Here is a 22778-nt window from a genome sequence, read left to right on the forward strand (position 1 = left end):
CGTGAAACACTTCACAGAATCAACAACTGGGATCTCATCTTACTGAAAAGTTTCTGCACATCTAAAGAAATCACCAGCAGAGTAAAAAGACAACCCACAAACTGGGAAAAAATTTTAGCTGACTGTCCCTCGGACAAAGGGCTTCTATCTAGAGCATATAAAGAATTAAAAAACATCAGCCCCCCAAATTCAAAGACCCAATCCAAAAATGGGCAGCGGAGATGAATACACACTTCTCAGATAATGAAATACAAATGGCAAATAAATACCTGAGAAAATGTTCAACATCATTAGTCATTCAAGAAATGCAAATTAAAACAACACTGAGATTTCTTCTCATCCCAGTAAGAATGGCTAGCATTAAGAAATTAACCAATAACAAATGCTGGCGAGGCTGTGGAGAAATTGGAACACTTCTCCACTGCTGGTGGGAATACAGACTGGTGAAACCACTGTGGAAATCAGTTTGGAGATTCTTCAGCAAACTAGGACTAAAGGTCCCATTCAACCCAGCTATTCCCCTTCTGGGTATTTTCCCAGAAGATCTAAAAACATTATATCACAGTGATATATGTGCACCTATGTTTATAACAGCACAATTTGTAATTGCTAAATTGTGGAAGCAACCCAAATGTCCATCCACCAAGGATTGGATAAGAAAATTGTGGTACTTTTATATAATGGAATATTACACAGCTATAAAGAAAGATAAACTCGAGGCCTTTATAGGTAACTGGTCACAACTAGAGACCATACTCATAAGTGAAATAAATCAGACCTGCATGTGCAAGCACCACATTGTTTCACTAGTGTAAAACCTGAAAGAGTTAATTTAAAGTAGGAGGTATGATAGACATTGTGAAATGATAGGAAAGTACTCAAGGGTAAAGGGCAACTGGGAGGTGGGAAAAGAGAAGGGAAATTATGTATGTATGTATATACAGGATAGTTAACATAGTTGTTCTACTGTCTTCTATTACTTTGCTGAAAGAAACTGTCAATGAGTCCTTGATTGCTCAATATTGCAAGTCTCTATTTGTTTTCCTGAGAAACCACTGTGAAAATATCAATATGTAATACAACAAGCATTGTTAATTTCCTACCACTTTGTTCATAACTCTGTATTGTCTGTACTGTTCTTTTGCTATTTTGTAAGTGATTGTCTGTTAATGTTTTCCTTCTTTTATTTTTAAAATAAATTTATAAAAAGGAGAGACTAGGCCAAATCATGCAGGTAATATACTTACAAATCATTCCTGGGAGGCCTACGTTCATTCTAGAAATATGCACACATAGATATGAAGCCATTGGCTTGTTAAATAAATTTAACAAAATAAATAATTGGATATAAGTGTCATCCACTCATGTAACAGAATATTGCTTTGAATAACCCATCTTGTTTCAGGTTTTAAGGGAACTGTCTGATAGGTACAGTACACAAAATCAAAATTAACAGAGTCAGTGTTAACAGAAAAGATCATTTTGCTTTTATAAAAACAAGAAGGCTCTGCATTTGGAACACTGCACGGAATCTCACTAGCCAAACCTCAAACAAGTCTAACAGAATGAGAGAGGGTTACACTCATAGCAACTAAAATACTCAAGGCAAGAAAAATGTTACTGAAAAACAGTAGAAAAGAAAAGCTCAAGTGTGGGAACCTAAATCCTGTGAGGGTAAAAATTAAGGATCAAAGGCACAGGTTTGAATGTGACCAAGGATACCATCCTGTTGGCAAAAATCCTTAATTGTGAAACTGGCAGGTGGTTCTGATTCAATTATTTATATGTTTTAGACCCCTCAGATTTAAAGACCCAACTCCAAAATGGCATCTGAGATGAATACACACTTCTCAGATGAAAAAGTCCAAATGGAAAATAAATATATGAAAAAATGTTCAGCATCATTGGTCATTTGAGAAATGCAAATTAAAACAATGCTGAGATTCCATCTTACCCCCAGAAAGAATGGTTACCATCAAGGAATCGACCAATAATAAATGCTGGAAGGGCTGTGGGGAAAAAAGAACCCTTCTCCACTGTTGGTGGGAGTGTAGACTGGTACAACCACTGTGGAAATCAGTGTGGTGACTCCTCAGAAAACCAGGACTAGAGGTCCCATTTTACCCAGCTGTTACTCCTCTTGGTATCTCCCCAGAAGAATTAAAAACATTGAATCACAGTGATATATGTGCACCCATGTTTATAGCAGTACAATTTGTAATAGCTAAATCTTGGAAACAACCCAAATGACCATCAACTGAAGAATGGATAAAGATTTTTTTTTACATAATGGAGTACTACTCTGCCATAAAGAAGGACAAACTTGAGACATTTCTAGGTAAATGTATACAACTTCAGACCATACTCTTAATTGAAATAAATCTGACACACATGTGTAAACATCACATTGTCTCCCTGGTGTGAGAAACTGAAAGAGTAAATAAGGACCAAAATGTACAATAGATACTGTGAAATGGGAAAAAATTGTTCAAAAGAAAAGAGGAACTCGGGTGGGGGAAGGGGGAAAGGAAGGGTGGGAAAAGGAAAAAAGATTTTAAAAAGGATAAAATGGAGCTAAAGCTTTGCAAATAGGGAGGGAGGGGAAGAGGAGCTGAAGGGAGGAGAAGGGATTGGGCAAAAAAGAGGAATCAAAATACATCACGTGCTGTACAAATTCCCTATGACGAATATGACCATTATGTATATCTAAAATGTACCCATAAATTTAACTTAAAAATTAAAACTAGCAGACAATTTTAGAAATTTGAAAAAGGCGATTCCACGTATATGAGTTATTTATTGAGGTACAGTTTGATATGCTATATGAAGCTATAATATGGAAAAAGAACACTTGGAAGAGAGTTGAATTGATGGATGCCGAAGTGATCACAGTATTTTTTCCTATCCTTTTCTTTTTTTTTTTCTCTGGTACCGGGAATTGAACTCATGACCTTGCACTTGCCAGGCAGGCACTGTGATGCTGGGCTAAATCCTCAGCCCCAATCACAGTATTTTTTTTAAAGAAATATAGAGATTCTTTGATTATTGTGTCATGAGGCTAATATCCCTTCTGCCTTACATGTGCTTTTGTGCCCTTTTTTCAGCGTTGAGGATTGAACAGAGGGGCTCTACACTGAGCCATTTATTCATTTTTTTTTTTTATTTTGAGACAGGCTCTTACTAAATAGTTAAATTAACCAAGGCTGGGCATGAAATTACAATCCTCCTGCCTCAGCCAGAGTGCTGGGATTGATGACACCTCTGTGTCATTACTAATGCTACAAAGGCTCATGTTTTGGAATATGCATAGAGACTTCCATCACAGCAGAGAAAGAAGGCAGAAATTTGGATTTTAAACTTGACTTAGAGAGGTCACCATACGGCTGTACAAACAAAGAAAGGCAGTTCCGCAACAGAGCAGGATGCATGTGGGTCATGGCAGAACTCTGGCAGGAGTCCATGGTGAACAACACGCTCTTCCCTGAAGGCAGGAGGAGCCTGGAAGCTTGAGTTCAGAAGATCACTACTCAGAATCCCATTCAGAGGATGGGGTAGCCCAGTAATCAGACACGGGGCTCCTGTTACTCAGTAGTGCAGAAGAGAAAAGGCTAGTAGACTAAGGCAGAGTGGATGTGACTTTAGGCTAGAAGTCCTCACCTAGGCCTGGTTTATGCCCTGCTGGGACATTCAGCAATGCGTGGACACCTTTTCTCCATTATGGTTGGAGGTAGATGGATACTACTGCCATTTGGTGGGTAAAGGCCAAAGATGCTGTCAAATACCCCCAACACACTCGACAATCCCCTCAGCAAATGGCTGTCGGGCCTTGAGTGTCTGATTCTGTGGGGAGATCTCCAAGACAGTGCTTGAACCAAAAGTGCTAACACGGACACCTGAGCTGCGCTGCAAGGAGGGAACTGGATGCCAGCAGGAACTGAACTCAGAAGGTCAGGATGATGCACTCCCCCGGGTGAGTGGGCACTATATGCCTGGGTATTGGACCAGATGAGAAGTCCTAAGGGCCACGTGGTATAGGTGAAGAGCCCGTATCTACATTCAACTGTAAGCCTCTCAGTTACTAGCTCTGTGACCTCAGATTAAAAGAATCTTGAGCTCCTTGTCAGCAAAATCAACATAGTAGCAGATGGTAAGGTGTGAAGATAACCAGAGGTGATGGGTCTAAAATGCCTGCCACAGCACTTGAGCAGTAGCATAGTTGCTGTACCTAGTATAGAAGTTGCTTGTGCCCTAGGCAAACCAAGGAAATGTCCCATGTCTTGCATGGAAGGAACATTTTTGATACATGCACATCTGACCCTCTTAGCAACTCTGGATGTGCTCCATCCCCTCCTCCTTTTGAATTTAAACACCAGGTTTCCTAAATCCTGAACTTTCACGGTTTCCCATGAAGTCCTTTGATTACTCCCAAACTCAGTTTTGGGTCCTCTGCATTGGTAAACCTTTTATATTTTACTGTATTCAGTTTTTCCTTCTCCCTGTTCTATACCCCTCCTACACAGTTTCATGCACTGTACTTACCTCCACACTTTGCTGATCACTAAAATGCCCAGTTCAGAACTTCCTGTCTGTCCTGGGGCAGCTAAAATTCCGTATTTCTGAACCAACCCCACTAATCCTATTTCTCCCATGTCCTCCTTACATGAGGAGATGCCATCACCCCTGACTCCTTCCCTCACCCCGTCCTCGCAGTGACCTTAGATTCTCCCAGTCCTTACTGCCGAATGGCCCGCGCTCTTCCCTGAGTGTCCCACCACTGCGTCCCTCTCAGGCTCCCTTCAAAACCCTTGCCTAGGTTGTTCCCAATGTCCTGCTGATGTCGCTGCCACCCTTTCCCTTTTCTCCTCCTCGTTGTAGGGGTTGTTCTAAAATCTTCACTCTGCTCACAACATTTAAATGGCTCTGCACTGCACCTAGGACCAAGTTCAAACTCCTTAACGGTGGTCACAACTCTCTAGTTTGGCCTCCAGCCTCACAGCTGGCCCTGTGGCCTTCACACCCCATTCAGGAAAACAGGTCTTTCTTTTCCTTCAGAGTCAGGATCTCCGGGCTTCTAGCCTTCTAAGAAGCCACTCACTGTGCTCATATTTTCTCTTTTATTAGTATGTATTTGCAGCACATGATGTTTACAATCATTTTAGTGAGTGGGGACATGGACATAATACAACTCACTTATTTCCCTTTCCACATCCCTTTTGGCGGGAAACACTTTCCTCCATTTCCCCATAACCTCAGTTTCCTGAGTCATTTTCTTAGAGCACTCTTTGTCTAGGATTCCTGGAGATGCCCCCTTTCCTGAGACTTTCTCTTACCTTGCTGCCCTAGGCACCTGGCTGTCCACCACCGTGCGACTGTCCATGCTTTATTGCAATAGCTGTTTCTTCTCTGCCTTTGTAACTCCAAGCGTTCCTACTCCTCCAGGAGCAGAATGACATCCCTTTCACACACCTGTAACTCCTTGCCCAGCACACTGCTTGGTTCTTAGAAGAATAAAAAAGTCTCAAGTAAATAAATGTGCCAAACCCAGTTGCATAACTGCTCATCAACTAGCAAGCAGGCGTGAACCACTGATTCCACTACAGAATTTGTCTACGACGCCTACGCGCTTCCGAAAGTGCTATGTTGGTTTCATTTAAAAATCTGCTTTTTTCTGTTACTCCGTTCCTGACAATGAGACCAGCAGAGTCTAAAGCATATGACCAGGGAATTCTCTAGGACGCAGAACTACACCCACTGCAAATCTATGACTTTAAGAGCAAAAATTCCAAACACGTCAAAGAATTGGACGCATGGCTCCCTGGCTCTTGTGCTGACTGGGAAGAACTCGCTCCTAAAGGTCTGAACCCATGCGGGAGACCTCATCCAGCCACTTGTTTGAAACGTTCGGCCCAGTGCTGGGCATGTAGTAGGTACTCAAGAGTAAACGCTTGTTTAAATAAATTATTTAAATCTCAGGGGAGATCAAAACGCTTCCTTTCTCATAAAACTTTAGCGATAACTCTCATTTTCCTATATTTACAAAGCTACGATGTATTAAAGGCACAGTCTCTCAGCAAATGTTGCAGGGCATTACCAAAGCTAAGGTATTTTTATGGAAAATTCCTCTGAAACATAATAAGGATGCTAATGGTATATGTAAAGTGAATTTGTTTAATCTTTAAACTTACTGTATCAGATTTTTGGAAAAATGCTTATGATTACTATGGTCAGGAGCTGGGCATGGTGACACACGCTTGTGACCTCAGCACAGGAAGCTGAGGCAGGAAGACTGGACATTCAAGCCCAACCTGCACAGCTTGGCATGATGCTGCCTCAAAACTGAAAAAGAAAATCTCTGGGTTCCCTAGTCCCCAGGACCAAACAATAAACATGTAAATGTTACTATGACTTACTTCTTCTTTGAGATCAGTAAGCATGCTAGATATTATAAATTTGCACCAATAAACAGTGTAAATCTACATATATATAAGGAGCTTTCTGAACCTTTATAGTATTGAAATAATGTGAAAATTTTTCTATAAAGGGAAAGGTTTCTTTTTGGGTTTTTTTGGTTTTTGGTTTTCTTTTGTCTTTTTGAGACAGGGTCTCACTATGCAGTTCAGGCTGGTCTTGAGCTCACTTTGTAGCCCAGGCTGGTCTCGAACTCACAATGATCCTCCTGCCTCAGCCTCCAGAGTTCTGGGATTCCAGGCATGCCCTACCATGCCCAGCTATAAAGGGAAAGGTATAATAAAAAGGGTAATATGTATTCTATATTAAAAGAGCAGTTTAATTGCCATTCAATGTTATATAAGTAGAGAGTAAAAGAACACAAATTTTTAATCTTTCAGAAAACAAAGTTTTATAAAAGTATTATCATAAGTCATTTGTATATGTTTTATAAAATCCTGTTTTAAATCTATTAAAAATTAATATATAAATTTATTGCCTTGTTTTAAATACTTAATCTGGTCATAATTCCTTGTTAACTAAAATTGGACCACTACATTATTTAAAGGAGTTTTTTTGTTTTTAAGGAAAACTCTGTGAGTTCTAAGTTACAATGTGTTGTGAAAGATGATGTTCATTATTGCAAAGAAATGTAATTAAAACTGATAAGATTAAAATCATTTTCCATAGTAGTTGCTCATATGCCATATGTTAAAAAGTTCCCTATATGGATACACTGAGGTCCAGAAGAATTCTATATCTATAACCTTCTTTAAACTTTTATTTAAAAAAACCAACACATAAAAAGCTATCTGATGCTTGAATTAAAGGTCAATGAAACTGTGAAGGCCAGGGTCAAACACAAAGAAGTCGGAGTGAAGTTGAACATCGCCGGTCGTACAGAGTCATAGTGAGCCTGCTCTCTCTACACAGTCGGTAGCTATCAGATACATATTTAATGTGGTCTCATTATATCCTATAAATGCTGGCAATAGAATAATCTCCCCAGGGTATTCAGAGAATAATAGAAAAGAGAAAATGATGAGCACATTTAGCACATGCACCCACAACCTCACGATAAAAGGCAGCATTTGCCCCATACAGCACCTGTTGTCATAGCTGGTTTAATTACTTTTCATTGTAGTCAGAAGCCTGAAATATTTATCACGGAGCCTATAATTTTCCAAATCCAAAGCTGACATCGACTCGAGTGTCTACTATAAGAACTGAAATCTTTCTAACCCCTCCTTCTTCTGTGCTTCAGTTGCAACTTCAAAGTGCTCAACAAATGCTTTCCAGGGAAGCTTCATTTGGTTAAGTGAACCGATGCATTAGAAGATTACAGGGTGTTCACGCGACATTCAAACGGCAGTGTAGCACATTGAATTTTGACCAAAGGAGGTATAGAAATAATTTAATTATTAAATAGTAGAATGTTAAGTGAGCTGAAGTAAAATACAAGTGAATTTAAAGGTTTTTACACAGAGGAGCCAATTAAGAATTTTCCAGCCAATATTTCTACAACTTATTCCCCCAGCCAGTTTAACAAAAAATAAAGTTTGATTTTTTTCTTCAGTGAATTAGTGATTATAATTCAAATACTTCATCTATGTTCTCTTTATTTTTAGTCATTTAAAATTTGTTTATTTTATTAATATGTCTGTTTTAATTGACAAGTAGTTTTTTTCTGTGTTGTTTTAATAGCGAAATATATTGTGCACCATGGTAAAATTTCGCTGTTTGTCTCCATGAATACTCAAACACATTCTCTTAATCCTAACTATTTAATAAAACTGTATTTAAATATTTAGATACTATGCAGTTGTAATGCTATACAAACATGAACTCATTTAATCTTTACATTAATCCTATGATGTCACAACTACTATTTTCTCTATTTTACAGTTGAAAACATTGAGGTACAAAAAAGGTAGTCTGAACCATAAATTGAACCAAAATTTAAAATATAAAGAAAGCAGTTGAGGTACAGAGAGTCTTTGTAATTTGCTTTGGTCACTAAATTATCAGACAATCTGGGATGTAAACATAGGTATTTTACCTGCACACTCTATTGTTAGCCTATGTAATAAAGTCTAATTTAATTTCATAAGAAAGCTTGTATTAGTAGAAAAAAAATTTATATAAACCTTGTGAACTTGTGACATAAATTCAGATGATAAAAGTAGATTAGTACAATCCAGAGTCAAAAATATATTTGATATCGGAATGTAACAACAGTTTGTATCCACACTTTGACACAAACTTAGAGAACACCCAAGAGTCCCAAAGACTATGTTTACTGTGCTGTCAGATTCAAGTGTTGTACTTAGGCTCCTTATACTGTACTTTTTAAATAAAGGACTTCTACGTGACAGGATTCGGGATTATTATACACTAGGATATCAGTTTTTATATGTTACAAAAACCTACTGAATTTTTGAGGAGATGTACAAGTATTTAATTTTTATAAATGTAGCTTTATAGCCACTCTTTCATCTTATGTACTGTATACTATTAACTTGCCTACCATATCTTTTCTCTTCCAAGTCTTGTGATTGTCTATAAGCAAAAGACTAGCAGTATATACTAATTTAAAGATTGGAGTTTGAGCAATTAACTGCCTTATTGAAAAAGTACCGCTCCTGCTGCCATGTTTGGCCCTGAACACATTAGTTCTTAGAGAACAGGCCAGAGCCAGCTGCTGACCACTGAAGGGGGCATCACTGCTGGTCATCTCACATGCTGAGGTGGAAACTACTGACTGGATGCATCCAGAAGACTGATAAAATGGGGCAGATCAACATAGTGCTGAGTCAGATGTTTGCCTGCATGGATACAGATACCAGGTGTGTTGACACGAACTTAGATATTTAGTTTTAAATTTCCTATCTTTCTCCTTGTTTAGCTGTGACTTTTTATGTTCAACCTCCACTGGGCATATTTTCATTTCAACCGTGAAAATTAGCGACATCTTGCAGGTAGGGAGTCTCACAAATATGTTCCCCAGACCTGTAGCATCATTTGTATCATCAGGACATTGGCACGTCCCATTTGATGGCAGAGTTCATAAAGACAAGCAACCTAGGACATCTGCCATGTGATGCACCATTTGTAAACCAGCACTAGGAACAGGTAGAAGTACAGAACAACCAAAAAATGAGGTTGGCTTCACTGTTTAGATAGATAATTCAATGCATGCAGGTGGTTAATACATCTCCTTGGTGACATTTTTATATTAGGAATACTGTAACTGCAAATTGGCAGTTAGGGCTGTTCTAGTGCTCTCTGGTAGCAGTTTTGGTTATCTTATTTTGTTTTGATTTCAGTTTCAGTTACAAAGTAGGGTATATAAAAGAAGGAAACTTGAAATGTAATCTAAGGCTGAGTTGCTCAGCACTATTGATATTTTGAACTAAATAATTCTTCATGGTAGCGTATTTAGTAACATACTTGACCTCTACCCACTAGAGGCCAGTAGCAGCCTCCAGGGTCGTGGCAATAAAAACTGTCTCTAGCCACTGCCCCTACGGCCTCGAGGGTCAAAATTTTGCCAGTTGAAAACTATTAGTACTCTTATGCCACTCCTGGGCCTGCTGTTCTGCATTTTTGACATTCCAAAGTTGAATCGGTTGTGAACAGTCTGAGATGAAGTAAGTAGCAACTTAGATGCACTGTACTTTAACATCAATGTAATTTGAGTTTCTGTGAAGGTGGGAGTTTACTCAGAGCTTAGGTTTCAATGAAGCATTGCATTACTAAAGTTACACTAGGTACTTTAACAAAGAGTGCTCAAAATGTACAACAACTAAAACACAGTAAGTTTTAAATTTTGCTGCAATAAAGCCCAAAATGAACACTCCTAGTTGAGGGATGATTGTCATGTGGTTCTCAGTTCCTTCAATCATATGGGTCTGCCATATTTAAAACATAGCTTCAAAGATTGCTGCTTTGGTTTGGATCAGGTAAGAAGAGGAGGAAAGAACATGGAAAATCACACGAGTTCTTATGGACCTGCCTTCTAAAATGAAAGAATGGTACCTGAAGACCGAGCTAAGGTGCCAGTTTAAGGATCATACTTTGTGGGACTTGGACTCTGTCTTTCAGGACCTGAAATAGGTTGATAAATAGTGCAGTACACCCTGTAGTTATAATATATAAATCTAGAAATCAATACAAAGACTAGAGCAACATACTTTGATTGCCATGAGAATCCAAGAGAATTTACCATGGTATCTGTTGGTACTTTCTTGCCTAACGGCAGCTTCCAGTGGGCAATGACAGACTCCTCATGCCAGAAGACCAGCAAGCAGAAACTGCAGCAACCAATCCTGATTGCCGGGAGAAATCCAAAGGAGGCTCTGTGGGACCTCTTCCTATATCCCTGACCAGAAAATGCTATATGGGCAAGAGCAGAAACCCTGGTCCTCCACGAAAGGTAAACCAAGGGCCTAGACCACTCCAGGATGGAGAGCTTGCTCAGCCCACTGCAAGAAATCCAAGATGCTAGAGTGTTGTCTGAGAGAGAAATCCAGAGTGGGTGACAGGAATTGCTACTTGGGGATAAACTGCAAGAGAGGCACTGGAGCGTGGTTGGCCAATATTATGCAAAATTGCAATGACCACCAGCTTAAACAGTTACACTCATACTTCCCCCTCAGGAAAGGAAAGGATTGTATCATTTCAGTTTAATGATGACCCTGATACAGGTTTTTAAGTGAACAATGACAACGTTTCTCCATTCACTATAAATGACAATAGTGACCTAAAGATATAAAGTTTCCTAAGCCAAATTTCTCTCCTAAGTCTGAATCCTCTTGCTATCAAAGTAAATGTTCACTAGACATTACTGAGCCATCACTGCTATGGGAGGTCAGAAGTGTTCAGCCTCACCCTTGGGCTGCAGGAAGTCAGCCAGCAGTCTAGCCACCATGCTGTGAGGAAGTCCAAGCTTGCCAAGGAGAGTCCACGTGGACAGAACTACGACCATCACTCTTCTGTGCTCCGTCCATTCTGCTCTGGACTGAATATGAGTAAAGAAGTTCTCATGACCATCCAAACCAGTCAATATCTAGCTGCCACTATGTGAGAAACCCACAAAGGGAGTTTGTGACAAAGGAAGCTGTTCCTGGTAAGAAGCTTCCAGGGTTATTCCTGGCTGCCCGTGCTACTGAGGAGAATTGACAAGTTACACGTCCACACACATTCATAGCCAGTGATGAGGTGTGTCTTCAGATGGTCAGAGACTTGGAAAAAGTAACAGAGGAGACTGAGGACCAGGAGAACCAGGGCATGGGAGGGACTTTGCCATGTCTGGCATGGCTCTTAAAACTCCAGAGGGCAGACAGCAGAAGATGAAGAAAAACAAGAGTCAGGATGCAGAAAGCTGAGGTCAGGTGGCACACTCTCTCCTGGTGGGAGATAAAGAACCACCCAACAACTACAGTGCATTTATTTATACACTCAGGATGCTATTGTCAAGTACCCCTCTGCCTAGCAACTTGTTTGCTTTGTTGGCCTTCGGTGTCTCATGTTCTCGGAGCTGGCACAGCTTATCCACGTGGCTTGCCTCGTGTGCTCCATGTTCTCGGGTCTGGGCTTGCTTTAGTCCCACATGTGTGATTGATCTTCAGCTTCAGCCACTCCCTATAGGACTTCTCAAAGGTAGAACTGAATTTGAAGGTATGCCTTCCCCTCAAGAATGCTCACGATGCCAGGCACTGTGGTGCACACCCATAATTCCAACACTCTGGGAGGCTGAGGCAGTACAAGCTCACCTTAAGAAATTTAACAATTTAATGAAACTTGGGGTCAAAATAAAAAATAAAAAATGACTGTGGTATGTAGCTCAGTGTGAAGGTTCTGAATTCAAATTCCAGTACCTCTCTCTCTCTCTCTCTCTCTCTTTCTCTCTCTCTCTCTCTCTCTCTCTCTCTCTCTCTCTCTCTGTCACTGAGCACTCCCAAGTACTCTGACAGAGAGGTAGAAAACTTAGAAACATAAAACTTAGGAGTTTGTGTGTGCTATCAGACAGACTGTTGTAATACATGGCAAATGCATCCATAGCAAATGGTAGAATAAAAATCCCTAAAAATTCTGAGGATGACCACCCTGTGGATTTTCTGAGAAAAGAGTCACATTACTAAAATTATGAATGAAAGAGACAGCATAATTACTGGCTTTACAGAAATGAAATAGATTATAAATGGAAAATACATGTCAACAAGTCAGATAACTTAGATTCAATGGAAAAATTCTAACCAACATACAAGTACCAAGAGTCACACTGTAGCAAAAAATTTTAAAACTATGGCTTCATAATTGGGCCATCAGACACAGCCAGCCTTGACTAAACTACCCAGTTGCAATGCAGAGATAATTTGACTCAGCTCTATCTGATCAGCTGCACAATGCTGCACACATATCCTGTTTCAAGGACTCTCTAGCCAGGACACACTGGCCCTGTCAAGGTCACACTACATCTTGCCTGCTTGCCCAGACCCTGACTTCCTCCACACCTTCCTGCTTCATGATGAATGGCCCCCTCCAATTAAACCTTCTCTGGACACATCTGCCTTACCACATGTGAACAAATACATGTAGCCAATTATAGACTAAACTGTTGCTTCTGTTCAACCTATTGACTCTGTGCTTCCTGCTTATGAAATGTATATAAGTTGCTATTTTACTCTGAGCCAGTGCTGGTGATTTGGACCTAGTTCCCACCCATTGTCTGGTGTAAGTAAAAGTTGTCTTCCAAACTCCTTGGTGAGGAGCATTTTTCATCCGGTGCAGTACAGACTCTGCAACATCCTTGGTGTGTCAGCTGGGAAAACACTGGCTATTTGGGTCACTCGTGGAGGCCTGCTGGCCACAGCAGGGACTCACTTCCTGATTTTTTTCTGAGTCTTCTCAGCGGTCTTGGATTGGGAGCCCCTGCTTGGCAGCAGAGACCTCCCTAGACCAACAGAAGGAGACAGAATGTGACTGCATCAGGCCCTTAGATAAGGTAAGACTGCCCTGGGACATCCCTCAGTCTGCTTGTCAGTTTCTGTCCCCTGCATGGAATGAAGGAAGAATTGATCACTCCTCACCTATGTTAGCCTCCGTTAGTCAGAGTAGTTAATTTCTATTTCAGCTAGACTTTGTCTATGGGATTGGGGGTTGGAATGTATAAACTTCTGTGTGCTTGGGCATGAGTGTGTGGACTGATTGTGAATGGACATTATGAGCAGTAGGTCATTCCATCTGTGCTCCATTGTGGAGTCCCTCTTGGGAGTTCAGAGCTATGGGGCTTGATTGAATGGGATCTCTGCTTTTCCATAGTCCAAGCAGCAAAAATGATGAATCAACCTCTGTAATGGAGGTTTGACCTGGTATGGGGTTTATGTGTCCCACCTGCCCAGATGGAATCTCATCCCCTTGAGGGGAGTGGCCAGAACCATGAGCATTTGGTTTCTCTTTCAGGAAACTCCCACCCTTGTCTGTTATGACATTGTTCAAGGGCCCACAAAATACATTATACGGAGTCAGTATGGGTGCAAACCAGAGTAAAATCCCCCCCCCTTGAATGTACACTGAAAAGTTTTAAGAAAGGATTTTTGGAAGACTACAGAATGAAAATGAAACGTCAAAGGCTTTCTGTGAGGTTGAATGGCCGCACCTATGCCCTGATTGGTTGCTAAAGAGAACTCTAAATGTAGAAGTTGTTTGCCAGGTTTGGGATAAACAACAGACACCAAACTGAATGGTCACGCCATTGATTCCCATATATTGATTCCTGGCTTGGACTGTGTTGGAGTCTCTCACCTTGCCTCCATGCCTGTGCCTGTCAAGAGAAAGGAAGTCTCCTTGTGGTCAAAGCTGACCAACCAGTTCACAAGTCCCATGCAAAGGTGACACCAAAACTACAAAAATTTATACAGTACTGTCTACTGACTTTTGGATTGATTTTCCTCCACTGCATGTGGCCAGCTGAGTGGCTTTCCCAGAGCATTCACCACATCAGTTGCTCCCAGACCCTGCACCCAGTCCACAGCCAGATGCTTCTCCTGCCCCCACTTTTCAGTCCTTTCCAGCATCATTAGCATGTCCTCCTGCCCTGCTCAGCCCACCAGACCCTAGTCCAGTTAGTCATAGCCTCGGCTCATCACATCTTCAGATGCCTCTGCATGCTTACCCAGGAGGCCCACTGGGACCAGATCAACCACCTGTCGTGTCTTACCAGCTTTTCTCCTCTACTGATCTCTTCAAATGGAAACACCACACCCTGACATATTCAGAGAAGCCTCAAGCTCTGACCAATCTTGCCTCAATCTTTCAGACCCATCTCCCTACTTGGGATGACTGCCAGCACTTACTTCTGACTCTCTTAAATACCAAAGGATGCCTAAGAAATACTCTCAGAGAGTCAAAATTATGAGAATGATCCACAATAGGAGGGGCCAAAAATCCCATGCCTGGATGGAAACCGGGAAAGAGGAAATATATGAATGTGTATATGTGTGCAAAGTAAAGTGCATGGGTCCAAAGTCATGTGGACTCAGCTGAGAACTGGAGGGAAAAATTAATCTAAGCAGGCTAAAAACAAAAGTAATTGAAAAATGATTTGCACTATAATGGGCAAAGACGTAAAAGAGCTGCTTAACTTCAGTGCATCAGGATGTACAGGTCTGATGGTGCAGGCTAGCTAATAAAAAAGAAGAGGCATAACACCTGGAGAGCCAGCTAGGCTACAACAGAGACCTAAGGCTGAGACTTATGCCCGGTTGTACATGCCAAGGTTGAAGGGAAAAAACAAGGGCTGTCTTTTTATTTCAAAGCAAGCAAGAGAACAAGACAGAGCCCAATCTCTCCTCCCAGCTTCAGGAGCCCCAAAGGGAGCACTTGCTTGAAATTACCAGCCTTCTGCTGCCTGCAGGCATCTGAAAACTGTAGCAACTCCAGCCTGGCATTAATGACCAAAGCTCTGTTGAGCCTAAGCAAGTTTTACAGGAGAAATTAAATTACAAATTTTAACTAATTGGTAAATGTACTTTTGGTTTTAAGTTTGAGGGGATGTACATAAAACATTTCTTTACATATTACAAAGTTTTGAGTTTACAAGGTTAACTGTCTCTTTACTCTGTTGTTTTAAAGTGAAAACACTGATTTAAAGTTACTCAGAGGTCTGTTGACAGTTGATCACATTTACTATGAGAGAAAAATGGACACTTTAAAATTCAAGCAGCTACAGTCAAGTTTGTTGTAAAAGGTTATAGTAAATGGGAGAAAAAATATTAAAAAGATTATACATGTAAGAGATATACTTTTGATATGAGAAGGTTCTATGTGGTAAAAGTCTTGTCCTGCTAACAGTATAAAAACAAAAATAATGTCAAGACTGAAAATCTTATGTATATTGAGAAAATCTTGTGAAAGTAGCTTATTAAAAAAATATATGTATGGTCACTTGTTCATTTGATAGGGTGTGGGTTGTTCCTTCTAATAACTCCCATGATGGAAATGATCAAATCAACATGAGATTACCAGTAAAATAATAACCTTTAAAAACTCATGTAATGTATATGCTGTGTGTTACTCTATTAAATACTAAAATGGACATTTAAGTATGTTACAAAAATACCATGATTGTCATGATGAAATATTATGTGTGGCTTTTGATCTCAAGTTTTCTTTGTAAAACTATATAACTGCTATCAGTTAACATTCTACAGGGATTCAATTACTAAGACAACCATAACTGATAAAAGAAACAGTCCTTTGCTTTACTTTATATTTCAAAGTGCTTGATATTTAGATAAAATTATAATAATTAAACCCATGACCAAAAGAGAAATAACCAATTAGACCCTCGGAGAGACTAAAGCATTTAAGCAGATCAAAGGGGCTTTAACCTTTGCCCTAGCCCTCAAAATCCCAGATGTAACCCACCCTTTCAACCTGTTTGTTGATTAAAAAAAAAACAACATGTTGCCTCAGAAGTCTTAACCCAAATGAGGGGACCCTGGAAAAGTCCAGTTGCCTATGTGTCAAAAACTCTGCACTCAGTATCGAAAGGATGGCCTCCCTGTTTGTGGATGCTTGCTGCTACAGCTCTCCTGATCAAGGAGGCAGACAAATTGATTCTGGGAAAAAACTTGACTGACCAGGTGCCACACACTGTTCCTGAGCTCCTCAATAGTGGGGGAAAACATTGACTCTAAAGCAGCTGCATCACTGAGTATCAAGGACTGATTGCTGGAAATCCCAACTCTCATTCCAGCCAGTCAAAGCTTTAAATCCAGCCACCTACTCATCCACAGAGCTCAGACATCCAGACCATGATTGCCTTATGCTGACTGATGAGCTATTTGCCAGGTGATCTGACCTGCAGATGGAGCCCTTGGCTGATGCTGAGTACACCCTGTTCACAGATGGAAGTAGCTTGGTCAAAAATGGGAAAAACCAAGCTGGCTATGCAGTCATCACCACCGAACAGGTGCTCCTAGCAGGACCTATTCCCCAAAACTGGTCAGCTCAATGGACTGAACTCTGGGCCTTCATACAGGCCCTCAACTGGGCCAAAGACAAAAGCAATAAAATTGGCAGAGATCCATCCTGGGATTCATCACTCCAGAACCAAGAGGGCTCATCCTGATGACTGCTTGAAGGTATACCCTGATGAGTTGGCCCCCTTGAGATGCCCTGAAATACAACACACTAAATCTCTGCCCTCATCACTCTGGAAGCTGATGAGTCAATGCATAGCTGATGATGGGCTGGACACCATACACCAGAGTGCCCACCCAAAAACTCAGGTACTGCTACTCTGTTTGGTTCCTGTCCCCTTTTCTTTGTTAATCTGTATGTTTGCCCTGGGCCTCTGGGCTGTAACCCAGAGGACTGGAGAGTTCCTCAAAAGGTTGGTGTGGTCCTTTTCTACATCTGTGTAACCATCGGACTGCCCACCCTCAAGTGTCTCTGATTTGGGACTAAAACAACTTTCCTTTGGGTAATGTGTCTAAGCCTCTGAGGTGTTTATGGAAAGGGAGGATACTGGGATTTCCAAACCCATCTGGGTGGTACTCAAAGTCTCCTCAACCATACTAGGTGGGACCCCCACCAACTTAAGGTATCCTTGTACTTTGATGCCTGTCCCAACAATGAGATTAATAATTACTGCACAGGATGTGGTGACCAGAGTTGGAAATGGACTTACCGAAACAACAATAAGTATGTTTGTTAAGGTTAACAGGAATCCCCTTACACAAGGTGGTCAAAATACTGTTAATATGTATAATAACATTCACTTCTGGTACTGTAATGTATGAAAATGCACCAGTATTTACTGGCCTGGAAGAGAAAAACAGTGGGGTAAAACAGTCTGGAAAAACTCTTCTTACAATGGAAGACTTCCCCTCACTCAGTCTCTAGCCCTCTCAGACTGCAAGAAGGACACCTGTAATCCCATTCAGTATCATGCATATAACCCCAGCGACACTGTCTGAGCAACAGGATACTTGTTAGTCATCCGACTGGATAACACAGGTAAAGATCCTGCAATGATCGTTCACATTCAAAAGCTCTTTATTCCAACTATTCAAGTCCCTATCTACAAGGTTTTCACAAACTTCAAACCGAAGCACACCAAAAATGACACTAGAGATCTCTCCTCACGAGCTCTAGACCTGCTACAATTGGCTAATGGGACTCATGCTGTTCTCCAGCAGGTCAATCTCACTCTAGTAAAAGACTGCTAGGTCTGTAAGTCGCTCATTGCCCTAACATACTGCACTTTAGGGTCAACTCTAAATGCTTCCCAGTTCCATGTTACTCAGTCCCCGGCAATCCTGCTTCAAGCTTCCCCAACTCAAATAATAGGAAGCTCTACTTGCTTCCTGGGAAACAGGGTTTTCCAAATGTATCAGTTGACTGTGCCTCCATAACCTGATCTTGCTCCTCACTTCAGGCAAATAATGGAATTTTCTACGTGTGTTGGGAATGGTTGAAGCTGGAAATTGGTCATATGTGTGGGGGTAAGACAAGGCCACAGTGCCCAAAGCAGTCAAGCTACTTCAGTCTTAAGAAAAACATCCTGCCTGGACAATTTCAGTCTTTAGTTGCTAAGCAACCTTATGTCTCATTATACTAAGCTTACAAAAGTATCAATAAACTCCCCTTCTCTTGTTGTTCAGTCCTCTTTTCCCATTCAGTAAAAGAGGCCTCCACCTGACCCAGCTCTTGTCTCTTGTCTATCTTTTCCTCATTTTTGCCACTGTTCCTCCCTGGGGTACACCAAGACTCCAGTGAATCTCTACATTTGTGTGTTTATATGGGATCTACCGCATATTTTCCCCACATGAGTTTCTGTGACATTGCCTTCCTGGTCCCAGATCTAAACATCTACCCCAGTGACTGGGGCCCTGTGGCTCACCCAGAATCCTGCCAGAAATGGTACACTGTGTTCCTGCCCATTTTGATTGGTAGCAATGGCAGATGGCCTAGACATGGGTGAAACAGCCCTTGGGCTGGGACAGAGCCAATACACACAACTGACTAACCAAATAATAGGAGACTTTAAAAGTGTTCAAAACTCTATTGACACCCTTGAGGAACAAACTGATTCTTTGGCCATGATTGCCTTACAAAACTGGAGGGCTTTAAACCTCCTAACAGCCCAACAAGGGGAACCTTTCTTTTCCTAGAGGAAGAATGTTATTATGCTAACAAGTCAGGAAAAATCAAAGAAAACTGCCACCAATTGCAAATGCACTTCAAACAGAGGGCCGAAGATAGGTTGGGTATCTCTTCTTGGTGAGGTTCCCTGGACATCTTCCTTTCATGGGCAGGAGCCTTACTTGGGCCTTTAATGGCCCTTCTGATGGTCCTTCTCCTGGGTCCCTGTGTGATTTGCATCCTAACTTGATTTCTACCTGAGCACTTTGAGGCCACACGTCGCCAGCCACTCTTAAGGACTTCCTCCTACGAACTTCTTAAAGCTGAGGAAAAAGAATTTTCCTTACTAAAAAAGGGAGCAATGTAGTGAACAATTTTCAAACTATAGCTTCATAATTGAGCCATCAGACTCAGAAAGGTTTACCCAGCTGCAACACAGAGATAATTTGTCTCAGGTCTGTCTTACCAGCTGCACAATGTTGCACATATATCCTGTTTTGAGGACTCTCTAGCCAGGACAGAATAGCCCTGTCAAGGTCACAGTACATCTTACCCACTTGCCCAGACCCCTTCCTCCACACCTTCCTGCTTCATGATGAATGGCCCCCTCCAATTAAACCTGACCCAGATACATCTGCCTGGCAAATTGTGACCAATTATATGTAACCAATTATAGACTAATCTGTTAGAGACTCTGTGCTTCCTGCTTATGAAATGTATATAAGTTGCTATTTTACTCTGAGCCAGTGCTGGTGATTTAGACCTAGTTCCCATCTGTCCACCGGTATAAATAAAAGCTGCCTTGCAAACTCCTTTGTGCAGAGTATTTTCCATCCAGTTTGGTATAGATTCTGTAACAATACAAACAGAAGTATGAAATCTGACTGTACCTATAAAGAAACTGAATAATTTTTAAATCTCCTACAAAAGGCCAGATCTGGATAGCTTCACTGTGAATCCTATCACACATTTAAACAGTTACCATATTTGGGGCATATTTTTGAATTTAATATTTGGTTGATTTGAAATTTACTAAAAGTACCACAGGGAAATTTAAAACACCTTTCTTTCCCCCACTGTTTCCTAGTCCTCCTCTATATAAGCTGGAAGGCAACTGTTGCACCAGTGCATCAGTTGGTTCTTGTACAGTACAGCACATAAGTCACTTTACCCGACAATGTCTTATCATGGGGTAAAACCTTTCTCCCCATCTCTTCTACACATTGCCACAGTTTGGATCTGGAATGGAAAGGCTTAGCACCAGCTTAGTGCTACTGGCACATGATGGAAGCTTTAGGAAATGGAGCCCAACAAGTGGTCTTCTGGTCACTAAGCAGAGGGCAGCAGAGCCCCATTCCTTCCTTTACCATCCTCTTTTGTCCCTGGCCATGAGTTGAATATTTTTATTCCACCATGCACTTCTCACCACGATTGGCAGCTTCACCACAGGCCTAAAAGCAATGGGGTGAACCAGTCCTGGGTAGAACATCTCCAAAGGTCAAAAGAAACCTTCCTTCTTTATAATCAATTGTCTCAGATATTTTGTTATAGTCACATAAAGCTAAAACATCCATGCAGTTGCTAATTAATCTTATTTTCTGAAAGTTTCATAGCTACTGTTGTCATCTAATTATTTTCTTAGCTAAATTTTAGAATACTATTATTAAAGCCCACATACAAAATCTCATTAAAATTTTAAGAATTATGCTGCTATTCCCTATTTTCTAATTTGTTAATTCCATCTTTAGTTCTTTCCTAATTTCTGGCCATAGGTTTCTTTTGTTCTTTTTCAAATTTCTTGCAACAATAGCTTTTAAATATATTTTCAAATGCATATCCTCCCTTTTGAAATACATTCATTCATTCATTCATTCACATTTATTAAGTTCTTAAACACTTACCAGGCTCAAACTAAGAGGATAGGACAACAAGAGGGTGGTGGATGGTGATGGGGGAAGGAATGACCAAACTGTGTGATGTGCAAACATAAATCTGTCAAAGTGAAACCCAGTAATCTGTATAACCAAAAAAAAAGGAATGAAAAACTTAGCAGGTTCTTTTGGAGGCATGTAAATAGTCAGGAAGATAACAAAGCCTTTGTCTTCAAAACGCTTACGTGAAAGTAAGATGACAATAAAAAGTAAATTAAGTGCATCATATTATGCAAAGTAAGAACAAGTTGTTCCATTACATATCTTTTATATTTATTAATTTTCCCACATTGATAAATGTTATTAAAAAGGATAAATGTTATTTAAATGCAGTCACTGTTTTATTAAATGCTGCCATCAACATCTTTTAGCAAAAGTTTTCTTGAACTTGCACAGTTATAACCCTAATATAAATTCCTAGAAATGGGCTGGTAATTCAAATGAAATGCACAATTTATGTTTTGATACATGTTGCCTAATTGCCTAGTACTGACTGTGATAATTTCTGCACCAAACAATAGACCAATTTTCCTGTCTTGTAAAATCTGGGTCCTGTGTAACAGTTTAGTCTTTGCCAGGATGGTAGACAAAAGAAAGAATCACATTGTTTTCCTTGCGCTTCCTTAATCTTTAGTGAAGGATTGTGTATGTCCCTGTACCTGTTGCCCAAGTAAATTTCCTGTGTTGTGGAAGAGACTTCATATTTGTTTTGTTCATCCATGTTGCTATTAGAATTTTTTGACCAAATGTTGTCAGCAGCAAGTAATGAAATCCATCGTCTGTCAAGCCCAGGTTAAGTAGACAGGAAGAAGGACTTAAAGGAAGGGTTCTGGTTGGCTCATAAGACTGGAGGGCGGGAAGTACTTCCCAGTTTCTCACTCAAGGAAAGTGCCTCAGCTGTATCTAACAACTACCTTCCTTCCCCCAGGTGGTGGGGTAGAGGGGTAGGGGAACTCTATCCTGTCTGTCCTCTACTTTTTCACAAAGATTATTGGTAGCAGTTGCTACCTTGTAAGAAATTTGCTCAGGCCATGATAATTAGATGTATTTAGAGCATAATGTTGCTTTTTGACATCCTATTCAGCTAACATAGCTTTACTTCTTCTACCCTTACCTTTTTTCTTAATGAAATGTAAATATAACATGGGTGATAAACAGAATTATAATATATTAAAGCTAGAAGGAATTTAAATGATTATTTCCCAAATTTCTACAATGGAGAGATTTAAGATTAAGAAAGCCAAGTAATTAGCTTAGGGTTTAATTACAAGTAGATGAGCAGATCCAGGCTTTCAAATTCTCTGTATTCTGAATCCTCTGCTCTTTTCCAAATATAACTAGAGCTTCTGATATTGTGTATATCAATCCAATCAGATTTCTCATTTAACAGATTGTATCCAATAAAGATGGCAAAATTATTTAACTATATATAAATCCTCACTGTACAGAATTGTATGCTTAACATCATTTTCTACTTGCATTAACAATAATCTACCTGCATAAATGAAAACTAGAGATCATTCATCAGCCTAAAATCAAAAACATGTATATAATTTCTGAAAGACTATGGGTCTTATGTTTATTGATATAATTTTAAAATTACAATCATCCACTGAATTTCATAATTTCACAATTAAAATTCCCCATACAATTACTTAATTGAATGTTGTCATGAACTAACTTCATTAAGTGGCATAAATTATTCAGTTTCACCTCTATGATTTTTCGCATGTCCCTGTATGCAGT

This window comes from Chinchilla lanigera, unplaced genomic scaffold, assembly GCF_000276665.1.
Source record: "Chinchilla lanigera isolate Chin_1 unplaced genomic scaffold, ChiLan1.0 scaffold00004, whole genome shotgun sequence".
Lineage (NCBI taxonomy): Eukaryota > Metazoa > Chordata > Mammalia > Rodentia > Chinchillidae > Chinchilla > Chinchilla lanigera.